General features: G+C 41.8%; 1 long non-coding RNA gene across 2 annotated transcripts in view; it reads left to right on the plus strand.

Annotated features, from left to right (window-relative positions):
- Positions 1-12,490, plus strand: part of LOC110257242 (uncharacterized) — a 179,266-nt gene that overhangs the window by 802 nt on the left and 165,974 nt on the right. The window lies entirely within an intron of this gene.

Consider the following 12,490-nt stretch of genomic DNA (forward strand, 5'->3'; position numbering starts at 1 on the left):
TAATCCTGAAATGAATGATTGATAGAGCACTAGATTATTCACTTTACACTAAATAAAGTTGTCTTGTTTAGCCAAAACAAGGCTTCCTGACAGGATTTTCATCATAGCCTTGGGTGAATAATGAGTTTCTTTGCCTAAATGAATTATTGATTAGACCTTTGTATCATCTGCCTGGTAGAAGAAGGAAAATTGTTTAATTTTTTTCTATTAATCACTGAATTTTATTACATGTACAATGATCATCACAACCAAATTTTATAGCATTTCCATCCCAGATACTCAGTGTAACTCCCCACCCCCCAACCTGTCTCATTAGGAAACCATAAGTTTTTCAGAGTCTGTGAGTCAGTATCTGTTCTGCAAAGAATTTCATTGTGTCCTTTTTTTAGATTCCACATGTAAGTGATAGCATTTGATGTTGGCATCTCACCATCTGACTGACTTCACTTGGCATGATAATTTCTAGGTCCATCCATGTTGATGGAAATGCTGTGTTTTCTATCCTTTTAATGGCTGAGTAATATTCCATTGTGTATATGTACCACCTCTTCTTTATCCACTCCTCTGTTGGTAGACATTTAGGTTGTTTCCATGTCTTGGCTATTGTATATAGTGCTGTCATGAACATTGGAGTACATGGGTCTTTTTGAGTCATGGTTTTCTCTGGATAGCCCAGGAGTGGGATTGCTGCATCAAATGGTTTAGTTTTCTGAGGAATCTCCTTACTGTTTTCCACATTGGGTGCGCCAGTATACATTCCCACCAACAGTGTAATAAGGTTCCCTTTTCTTCACACCCTCTCCAGCATTTATTGTTTGTAGATGTTTTGATGATGGCATTCTGGCTCGTATAAGGTGGTACTTTGTAGTGGTTTTGATTTGCATTTCTCTAATAATGAGTGATGTTGAACATCTTTTCATGTGTTTTTTGGCCATCCATATGTCTTCTTTGGAGAATTTGTCTGTTTATATCTTCTGCCCATTTTTTTGATGGGGTGGTTCATTTTTTTGGTATTGAGTTGCAGAAGGTGTTTATAAATTTTGGAGATTAATCCCTTGTCAGTCTATTCATTTGCAAATATTTTCTCCTATTCTATAGGTTGTCCTTTTGTTTTGTTTAGGGTTTCCTTTGCTGTGCAGAAACATTTAAGATTAAGTCCCATTTGTTTATTTTTGTTTTTATTGTCATTACTATAGGAGGTGGATCTGAGAAGATGTTGCTGTGGTTTATGTCAGAGAGTGTTTGGCCTATGTTTTACTCTGAATTTTATTGTATCTGGTCTTATATGTAGGTCTTTAATCCATTTTGAGTTTATTTTTGTGTGTGGTGTTAGGAAGTGTTCTAATTTCATTCTTTTCCATGTGGCTGTCCAGTTTTTCTAGCACCACTTATTGAAGGGGCTGTCTTTTCTCCATTGTATATTCTTGCCTCCTTTGTCATAGATGAGTTGACAGTAGGGCACTGGGTTTAATCCTGGGCTTTTCTACCCTTTTATCGATTTCTGCCTTTGTGCCAGTACCATATGATTTTGAGGACTGTTGCTTTGTAGTATAGTCTGAAGTCAGGAAGCCTGATTTCTTTCAGCTCCATTTTTATTTCTCAGGATGGCTTTGGCTTTTCTGTGTCTTTTGTGCTTCCAAACAAACTTGATTTTGTTCTAGTTCAGTGAAAAATGTCCTTGGTACTTTGATAGGGATTACATTGAATCTGTAGATTGCCTTGGGTAGTATAGTCATTCTGATAATGATGATTCTTCCAATCCAAGAGCATGATATGTCTTTCCATCTTTTTGTGTCATCTTTGATTTCTTTCATCAGCATCTTAAAGTTTTCAGAGTACAAGTCTTTTGTCTCTTTAGGTAGGTTTATTCCCAAGTATTTTATTCTTTTTGATGTGATGGTAAATGGGATTTTTTCCCTAAATTATCCTTCTGATATTTCATTGAAAACTGTTTAATTTTAAAGATCTTCGTATTCAGAAGTATGTGTGAAAAATAAGTTTTGAGTATTATACTTTAACTCTCAGTCATCTCATGAGTATTTATGGAAACTTGATATGAATTATATTACAGTGTTGCATTATTTTTAGGTCTAAATAAGTAATAGTCCCCCTCTGTAGATATGGACTTTTTTCTCCTTTCATTGTTATAGTTATATGTATTTTAGGTCCAGATGTTTAATTTCTTTTAAAACATGGGAAGATTTCTTTTCAAACCAACTGAAATGCCGTGTATTTAATAATGATGACTTAACATTTGAATGATATGTTTAATTTTGTAAAATGTTATATCTCAATTTCCTCAATGTATAATAGTTAATTAACACTTAGCATATATCAAGCATTAATTAACACTTAGCATGTATCAAGCATTTTGCTAGGAACATCACATGGATTATATTATTTAATTCTCACCCCTACCTCTAAACTAGCTGCTATTATTATTCTCATCTTATAGTTGAAGAATTTGAAGTGTTGGGAGGGTAACTAGCTTTCGCAGAATCACACAGACTCACATGGAGCCAGGGTGTAAACAACTCATGTCTCAACTGAGACAGATGTTCTGATACTGGAACCCAAGCTTCTAACCTATATCCTAAATAAATTCTACAAATCCTATGGTTATGAAAAACTTAATATGGCCATCTGCATATGGAACTAGAATTCTACCAGTAATCTTTATGAAGTCATGTTATTATCCCAATTTATCAGGGCAAGAAAGTAAGATACAGAGAGATAAAATGACATGAGAAGTCATCACATTGCTTTCTACTTGGCTATAATTCCTTTCATCATCAAAAGAAATCAAAGTATTATCTCTTGATTAGATAGGACTTGCACTGAGGCAAGAAATCGTTCTTCTTCTTTTTTTTTTTTTTTTTTTTGTCTTTTTGCCATTTCTTGGGCTGCTCTCGTGGCACATGGAGATTCCCAGGCTAGGGGTCAAATTGGAGCTGTAGCCACTGGCCTACGCCAGAGCCACAGCAACGTGGGATCCGAGCCGCATCTGCAACCTACACCACAGTTCATGGCAATGCCAGATCCCTAACCCAGAGAGTAAGGCCAGGGATAGAACCCACAACCTCATGGTTCCTAGTCGGATTCGTTAACTGTGCCACAACGGAAACCCCAAGAAATTGTTCTTTTGAGTCCCTTCACAATACTTTGTACAGTTGTGATGGAATTAAAATTTAAACAATAAGTGCAGAGGTTAAAAATTCGAGGTATTTCATATTCTTTAAATGACTCTAAACCTATAACCTGGGAGGCTGTAGGGAAAGTACATTTAAGGCATTTTTGGAGGCTCCACTCCCTTTCCCAGGGGTCACATCTAAGTTTTGGAGACATGAATTGTTGCCAGAAAGTGGGGGACATACTCCTTTATTTTCAGTTTACCATGGCTACCCCTGAAATCTCTGTTACCAAGCCTGAGTAGGGAGAGTGGGGTCTCTTGAAGACGAATGGCTTAGTTGCTTTTGTGCCAAGCTTGTTCCAGGAATATTTGTGTTCCCAGGCGGAATCTCCATTGACTGGACTCCAGCTCCCCTGGTCTCCCCAGGCAGCTGTGTTCCCCTCTCCGACAACAGGCCTCATAAAACAGCACACAGCAGAGGTCTCTACTACTTTGTGGATTATCTCCATCTCCTGCCCATTCTTGGGGCAGCTCCTCTTTTTTTTTTTTCTCTTGCTTCAAATTTTTCATCGCATGGGCACTACCCTCTCTCTGCTCTTCTTGCCACCCTCCAAGTTTGCCAGTGATTACAAGATCCTGGAAAACACAAGTTAAAGATATTCTGAGGACAACTTCTCTTAACTTTCCAACACAGACTTCCCCAGGAATATGGGAGAACAAGGGTCCCACCACCTAGTCTGGGGGGCATGGTGAGACAAACAGGAAGAACAAAACATGAACTATGCCCCAGCAAACATCCTGCTGTGTGATGCTCTCTTTTTACTTCCTTCTCAGAGAACCAGCAAAATAGCCATATTTGAGTCCTGCTTTCTTCCAAGTCCGGAATGTGGATTTCAAGACCAGTGCTGTCCTTTAATAGGGATGTGAGCCTCCTAAAGAGACTTTAAACAGTGTCTTAGGAGGAACTGGGGATGCTTAAGTAGAGAACAAAGCTGGAAGCCTATGCTGAAGCAGAGGGGTGCTAAGGGGCTTTGTAAGGAGGAAACAGAGCTGGTAGGTGGGTAGAAGTGACCAGGAAGCTGATCTGTGATTCATACTCTCAGGGAATCTTCCAGAGAGCAGGTGGAACAGTATGGCTATCATTGGTTTTCCTGATAATGGTGATATTCAGAGCCTGAAAGCTAATGTCAATGTATTATGTTTTTTTAAAATTTTTATTTTATTTTTTTGTCTTTTTTTGTTTTAGGGCCACACCCACGGCATATGGAGGTTCCCAGGCTAGGGGTCTAATTGGAGCTATAGCTGCCAGCCTATGCCCGAGCCACAGCAATGCCAGATCTGAGCCGTGTCTGTGACCTACACCATAGCTCATGGCAATGCCGGATCCTTAACTCACTAAGCGAGGCCAGGGATTGAGCCCGCAACCTCATGGTTCCTAGTAGGATTTGCTTCCGCTGTGCCATGATGGGAACTCCCCATCAAGGTATTATGAAAGGGATATTTAAATATAATTCAGAGTACTTGATCTTTAACTATCAAGTTTAAGGAGACATTTAACCCTGGGATGCTGTTAAGAATAATCAACATTTAGAATGGATAAGCAATGAGGTCCTACTGTATAGCACAGGGAACTATATCAAGTCTCTTGGGATAGAACATGATGGCAGATCATAGAAGGAATGTGTGTATATATATATATACATGTATGACTGGGGCATTTTTCTGTACAGCAGAAATTAGCAAAACATTGCAAATCAACTACACTTTAATTAAACATGAAAAAAATGATCAGGTGTTCTTACAACTACTGTGTCTTATGGAAAACCGAGATGGTTTTCATTACATGACAAATAATCAAAAACCTAAGAAATTTCATCTTCGCAGATTATGTATATGTGTGTGTGTTATCCTTCCTTCCGGTATATTTCCTCCAATATACTGAAGAAAGCTTAGAATTCCAGATATCTATCTTTAGAGTTACTAAGAGGACTCCCTGAAGCAGAGTCCAGGAAATGCAGCCCACCTGGCCCCAAAGAAATGCAGGGTCTTCTGGAAGAGTGATTGGCTGCTAAGCACAATCAGGAGAGCCCAAAAGATCCAAAGAGGCTCTGGCACAGGGGCCTTGTGTAATCCAAGGGTCAGTGAAGGGGAGCGGTTGGAGGGCATTTTTATCTGTCACCTGAGACCTCTGGTAGAGATTATTCTTCTCATTGATGGAACCATAGACCATGAATGCCTAGGCAGAGGCTTAGAAGATGATCTGGTTCTAACATCTTCATGCTTCCTGAGGGGTAGATGAGATCAGAAAGGGCAGAAGAGGAGTTCCCATTGTGGCTCAGCAGTAGGGAACCCATTTAGTATCCATGAGGATGCGGGTTCCATCCTTGGCCTTGCTCAGTGGGTGGGGGATCCTGTATGGCAGTGAGCTGTGGTTGCAGACATGGCTTGGATCTGGCATTGCTATGGCTGTGGTGTAGGCTGGCAGCTGTAGCTCCAATTCAACCCATAGCCTGAGATCTTCCATATGCCTTGGGTGTGAGCCTTAAAATAAATACATTAATTTTAAAAAGATTTAAAAAAAAAAAACCCTCTGCCTTCCTCTCCTGGGTGTGATGCTGTGCTTTTCTGCTCCCTTGGCATATGGAGATTCCCAGGCTAGGGGTCTAATCGGAGCTGTAGCTGCCAGCCTATGCCAGAGCCACAGCAACTCAGGATCCTAGACGCGTCTGCAACCTACACCACAGCTCACAGCAACACTGGATCCTTGACCCACTGAGCAAGGCCAGGGATGGAACCCAAAACCTCATGGTTCCTAGTCAGATTTGCTAACCACTGAGCCATGAAGGGAACTCCAAGTGCTTTTCTGCAGGACCTTCTTCTTCCCAATGCATCTGTGTCAAGCCAAGATTTGAGAAATCAGTTAAGTTTTGAACAATTTGTAAGGTGAGGCTGAGAAGGACAGTCCTCCTCTTTTCTGCTGCGTTGTATTCCACGCAGCCAGCATTTCTCATTAGCATAGCTCAGCCTGCATGTTACTTACATTGTGTGTGTGTGTGAAGTGCCCGAGAATCCAGTTAAAAGGCAGATTCTGTAGGTTTGCAGTGGGGCCCGTGATTCTGCATTCCTGATGCCCCTACAGATGCTATAAGAACTTTTCCGTGGCTCCCTGTTGAAGGGGGGGTTGCAACCAGAGCCCAGGCTCCACAGCCTTCAGTTCCCACCCCTGCCTCCCCCTCCCCAACAATGACTGGCGGCCTCTTAAAGACCTGCACCTGGTGGGATCACCTGGGCTGGAGCCTCACAGGTCCCTTGTGAACTCATTATAGAGGGAGTGGAGGCAGCCAGTGTGAGCCACTTCTGTTTCTGCGCTGAGAGCGTCCCAGGGCAGCCTTTGGTAACAAATCCCTGTTCGGTGGAAGCTGTAAGGAGGCTCCAGGTAAGGTCCTTTGGCAGCCGTGCCGTTGCTGTTGGTACCCACTGCATTTAATTCTACAGCCTCTCGGATACAAGGGCTTCACAATGTTGGTTGCACGGCATTAGGGCGAATTCTCAGATCTAGGCTTTGGGGGCTTCTTGATGGCTCTGAAATCAAATGGAGTGTCTTAGAGCCGCACGATATTAATCCTTGCCTTTCCTGTCTCTGTCCATCTCCCATTCTACCAAGAAAACCTCTCACGAGCTCGTTCTGAGGATTTCATTATCATTGTGCCATTCATAATTCACTCCTTAACCTCTGTGGATGGCAGCAAGTGCGATTTTGAACAGTCCCCCTGGAATAAAATCACAGGGTTAATAATCTCTGCTCTTTGCGAGTAATTGGAAAAATGGTATCCTAGTCCCAAGCCATTAGCAGAAAACTAGTTTTTTTCTTTTTTCTTTTTTACCAATTTCCATAGAATTAGAAGTCACGTAGTGACGAGAATGATTTCATTGTAAGTTTTGTTTCCCTCGACTTGTGCACAGCTGGAGCAAACCTATGGGCACTGCATTCTGAGAGTGACCACTTATAATTTCAAAGCAGTGTTCAACAGAGCTATTTGAGACACATACAAGCACCTAGAGCCCCCTTCCTAGCTGAGAGCTCAGCAGTGCACACCCCTATGCATTTTTTTTTTTCTACACTGAATGGAGACTGCGGTGGTGGTTCCATACTGGCACACACGGTAAGTTTAGTTGATTTTAAGTGTTTAATGATGCCCAGCTGCATGGAGAATCCATCAGTAAATAACCCATCACAAATCAGTGAACTTTTAGGATGTCTCCCAGTATCGTTAACTCACAGTTTTAAGGAGCAGAGTTGGAGACTTGGAAGGAGGCTCATGGTTTCCTGAAGCAAGATGAAATAACCACCTGGGCAACAGCTTGTGAGACCCAAATTTTGGAGTCTTCTAGAAATTTTTGCTAAGAGGAGAACTTTCCCCCCCCAAACTGGCTGCAGTGCATTCAGAGGGGAACAAAGAAGGCTGCAGTGGAGGCAGAGGAATGAACCATCAGTGTTCAAGTCCTGGGATACGGGCTGAGAAGGTGCTCAGAATACAACTATCTCCTGGGGTTGGGGGGAGCCGCCCTTGCACTCGGAGGGCAGCATTCAGGAGCTAGTGGTATCTTCACCCAGAGAGAAGGGCCAGAGGGTACTGGATTAACCCAGCAACTGGCTGGCCCTGTTGCCGAGCAACCCAAGTAGAATCGGAAAGAGTTTGCTAGGAGGGGGAAGCTGGGAATAAGCAAAGCCTCTTCCAGGTCTGGGCAGCTGAGCAGGGCTGCTCCTAAGAGCCATTTGTGCTTTTTGCTTTGCTTTTGCAACAGGTTTAGTTGTGTGGGTGAATCTGCTGTTTCAGTACCTCACATATAGAGGAAGGTGTGTGGATTCTGGCAGGAACTCGATGAATTTTAGATGATTCTCAAGTTCTGTATTTCTGATAGCCTGGTACCCATGTTCATCCTTATATCTTTGCTGCTGCAAATGCCAGTCTTGGAAGCCAGCATGTTCTGAACAGAGCCCGTCTTATATCTTGCCTCTCTTTGCAGAGCTTTCTGATGGCCATCATCTCACACCCTACTGTCTTGTCTGCTTTGTGCCCTCACTATCCCCTGTCTATCACAGTAGCCTCTCAGCTGTTTTCTCTGCCTATGGTGCCCCCCCCCCCATTGATTGATCAAAGACCAGTGCTTCCAGGGCAACTGTTTAAACCACAAATCCAATCAAGGCCCTCACTGTCTTCAAAATCTTTGATGGCTCACCTTGCCCAGGGAAACCATCACTATGCCTTAACTGGACATAGTTAAGGTTCTGTGGGCTGTCTGTCCACCCTACCCATACCTCCCTTTCCAGCTGTATGTCTTGTTACCTCCCTGAGTGCCTGTTACTCTACGCATGTGGTTAGAATAGAAGCTATAACCAAGGTCTTGGTCACAGCCTTTCTGGTTTATCTTACTGTTCTTCATCCTACAAGACAGACAAGTTCAAAAACAAGCTCCACATTGCTAATAAAACAGAATAGGGAGTTTCCATTTTGATGAAGCAGAAATGAAACTGACTAGTATCCATGAGGATGTGAGTTTGATTCCCTGGCCTCATTCATTGGGTCAGGGATCCAGCATTGGTTTGGCTGTGGTTTAGGCTGGCAGCTGCAGCTCTGATTCAACCCCTAGCCTGGGAAGTTCCATATGTTGCATGTGCGGCCCTAAAAATCACACAAACAAAACCCCCAGAATATATGAGGCTCAGGACTTTCTTGGTTAATTGCATTTCCTATGTTATTAAAATTTTTTCCTTCCTTTGACCCACCCTCAAATCACAAATACCTCTTGGGGATTTTGTGGTTAAAAATCTTTCCAAATGTTCACTTCTACTGTATTAGCACTTGCTCAGATGACTGAGAAAAAATGTTACTGAAAGAGTATTATGAACCTCACTGATTACTGAATAAGACTTTAAGTGAAAACAACTTGAAGCAGTTAGGCTCAAAGTGACCTGAGCACCTTCAAAAGTTCTTTTTTAGATCAGATAGATAGGATGGCCCTATTTTATTGCAATGTAGCTCCCTTTCTAAAAATGAAGAGTCTCCATTGAGCCATGGTCATGGGAGCCATAGGAAATCCTGAATTTCAGCAGCCATCTCTGTGGAAGGGAGAAAAAAGAGAAGGAACTTCTGAGCTAACACCCTTTTGGACATAAAAGGTCAATTGATACAAATAAAAAAGAGGAAGTGCTCACTTACATGAAACCCACCCAAGAAATGCCCTTCCATAGACATTTTTTTCCCCTTCTTTGTTGCACTTTTGCAATTTTGTCAAAGCATATCAGAGCTGGACACCAGTTAAGTGCTAAAAACAGATTTACTGAGGAACGCTCATAAGAGGGGAATAGATACCTCAGTATAGACTTGCTCTCCATTCTGAATAATACACGGCCAAGTCATGTTTAGGGCCAAGGGGCCAGGTGAGGGTCAGAAATTACTAATAGGAAACATCAAGGGTAAGGGGAGACTTTGATTCAACCAATTTAACGGGATTCTTGCAGAAGGCAGCCCCAGGTGAGCCGCGAGCCCCTGGAGGATGGAAGGGGATGAGGAAAACCTTTATCCTCAGAGGGTAGAGGTTCTCAATGAGTTAGCTAGATTCCTTTTTTCTTTTTTAAATTTATTAAAGTATTTATTGTTGATTTACAATGTGCTGTCAGTTTCTCCTGTACAGAAAAGTGACCCAGTCATGCACACACACACACACATATATATACACACTTTTTTTTTTTTTTTTTTTTGCTTTTTAGGGCCACACTTGTGGCAGTTCCTCAGGCTAGGAGTCCAATCAGAGTTATAGCTGCCAGCCTACACCACAGCCACAGCAATGCCAGATCCAAGCTGCATTGGCAGCCTACACCACATCTCCAGCAACACTGGATTGCTGATCCACTGAGCGAGGTCAAGGATTGAACCCACATCCTCTTGGATACTAGTTGGATTCGTTTCTACTGCGCCAAAACAGGAACTCCCCATATACATTATTTTTCTTATGTTGTCTCCCATCATGGTCTGTCGCCAGTGATCAGATATAGGTCCCTGTGCTATACTCTGGAGAACAAGGTCCAAAGATGAGGCCTGGTTGAAAGGGGCTTATAGGAGCTTAAGGAGAGTCTTGGTCAGTTTCTTGCCTCTTTATTCACAAGGTTTCTGTTGACCCTTCTGCCCAAATGGCTTCTACTCTGCCTTTGATATTCAGTTAAACAATGGTCCTACTTACATTATCTATATTTATAAAGTTGGGTGCCCTAAGGCTTTGCCAGGGCCTCATAACACACTATAGTTGGTTCTAAGGGGATACCAAAGGGATTTTCTCTGGCTTGTGGAGTTTGATTATTTGGAGTGGGAGGACTTGAAATCTCTTTGTATCAGTCAAGGAATACCAGAGCTAAACTGATTGAAGTTGATTGACTTAAACGCTTTGAAAACTCTTCTCCCCACATTCTGGCAAGTTTTTCAAGCTAAGATCATCTACCCCTTTACCATCTGCAGTCTGCAGCAACACAGCCACCTCTCCCTGATAATTTTCAGATGGTTCCCTCTTGAGGCTGGAGGCAAGGCCTTGGGAGGAGGTGGAATGAAATGGTGAGGATGGAAAGGTGACCCTAGGTTTAAGCAAACCCAATAGACACCAAGAGCATATTTACAAACACCTCACAGCGAGCGCTCTTCATCCTCAGAGGGGAAATAATTGAGTTGAAGATCCACCTTATTGATTTTTGTCTGTGGCAGTTATTTTGATTTGCCTCCAAGTTGTCAGTATTGTGTTTTTTCACGAGCAGAAAGTTTTATTTTGCCAATATGCTTCAGAGGAAAGAATTGAAGGCGAATAGGGGGGTGTGGGAAAAGGAATTATGCATTTTTCTATGGTATAATTTTATCAACTATAATACCAGATTTATAACTCAATCACTTCTAGGCAGTTCTCTTTGGGTTTTACATTTTCCCATAGGGATAACTGATATTTATATGCAAAGTAATTTAAAATAGTTATGACTAGCTCTAAGGCATGCCAGATAATTGAGTTTTTTTCAGGGTCTCTCTTTTCTTTCTCTCTGTTCCTAACTTTTTTTTTTAACTCTCTTTGCTAACAGTAAATTTGTGTATGCCTTTTCCTTGTTTGGGACAAATATTTGTTGAAGAATGAATTTGGATAAACACTTTGGGTAGCTCTCAGCTTTACAAAAGAAGAGATTGAGAGGACACCCTTGTGTTTGGCTGCTGCTGTTTTTACAGGATCCAGGCTAGTTTCTCTTGTTCCTCTGAAAGATTACTGTCAAAAATAGAAAAGGGTTTTTTTTTTCATAGCTCAAAACTGACCCTCCTTTAGTGGGGGGAAAATTTTAGTTTGTTTTTCCTTTTTTAGCTGCCCCATGGCATATGGAGTTCCCAGGCCAGGGATAAGATCTGAGCCACAGTTGCAACCTATGCTGCAGGTACAGGAATACTAGATCCTTAACCCACTGACCAGGCTGGGGATCGTAACTGCATCCCAGAGCTCCAGAGATAGAACTGATTCTATTGCACCGCAGCAGGAATGCTGCAAAATTTTAGTTTTAAGGGACCTATGTGATATGAGGAAACATTAAAAAAAATTATATTCCTGGATAGCAAAACCATAATTGGATATTTTAGCAAAGTTAAATGATGATGGACTCCTAATGAGTTCCAGATAACACTACCAAAAATATGAAAAAGAAAACCCTGCCATTATTTGTTTCTTTGGGGTGTGTATATGTATGTGTATATATTTATTTCACTTTCCCCTGATATTAGTGATAAATTGGCATTCCCCATGCACTTGTATGCAGCGCTTTCAAAGCTTTAGGCTAAAAAGTATCCAAATGTGGGAGCTTAGCTTTGTTCTTTTCACTTTGTGTTAAACTATTGACTCAATCTGTTTTTTTGTCTTTAAAATTCTTGTGCAAGAAAAAAAGACTCTGGGTGATAAGAGTGTGTTGCTATTAAAATGCAACTCCAGACCTGTTGTGGTACCAAAACTCTGAAGAAGTGACTGGGCATCACTCCATCATTGATCATATGGGCTCATCTGAAGCACATCTCAAAGGAGCAAATGCATTCAAAGAGGCTCATGAACTGCTCTGAAAATACCATGAGCACACAGAGTGCTGAAGGCTCTGTCCTTTTTCACCTTCATACAATATTGATGGATCAGGTGTGCGTGAATGTGCAGGAGTCCGAGACACATGACATGCAGGAAGATTTTTCCATCCTGATTTCCTGTGACTCTTTTGTAACAGGAGAGTGCAATGCAAATACCACTGACTTTAATTAATGGAGCATATTTCTTTTCCTTTCTGTTTATTTCCTCCTTTCG

This window comes from Sus scrofa, chromosome 16, assembly GCF_054392235.1.
Source record: "Sus scrofa isolate SSC_HxYL_T2T_F1_AM1 chromosome 16, Sscrofa_HxYL_maternal_Yorkshire_Landrace_v2.0, whole genome shotgun sequence".
Taxonomy (NCBI): domain Eukaryota; kingdom Metazoa; phylum Chordata; class Mammalia; order Artiodactyla; family Suidae; genus Sus; species Sus scrofa.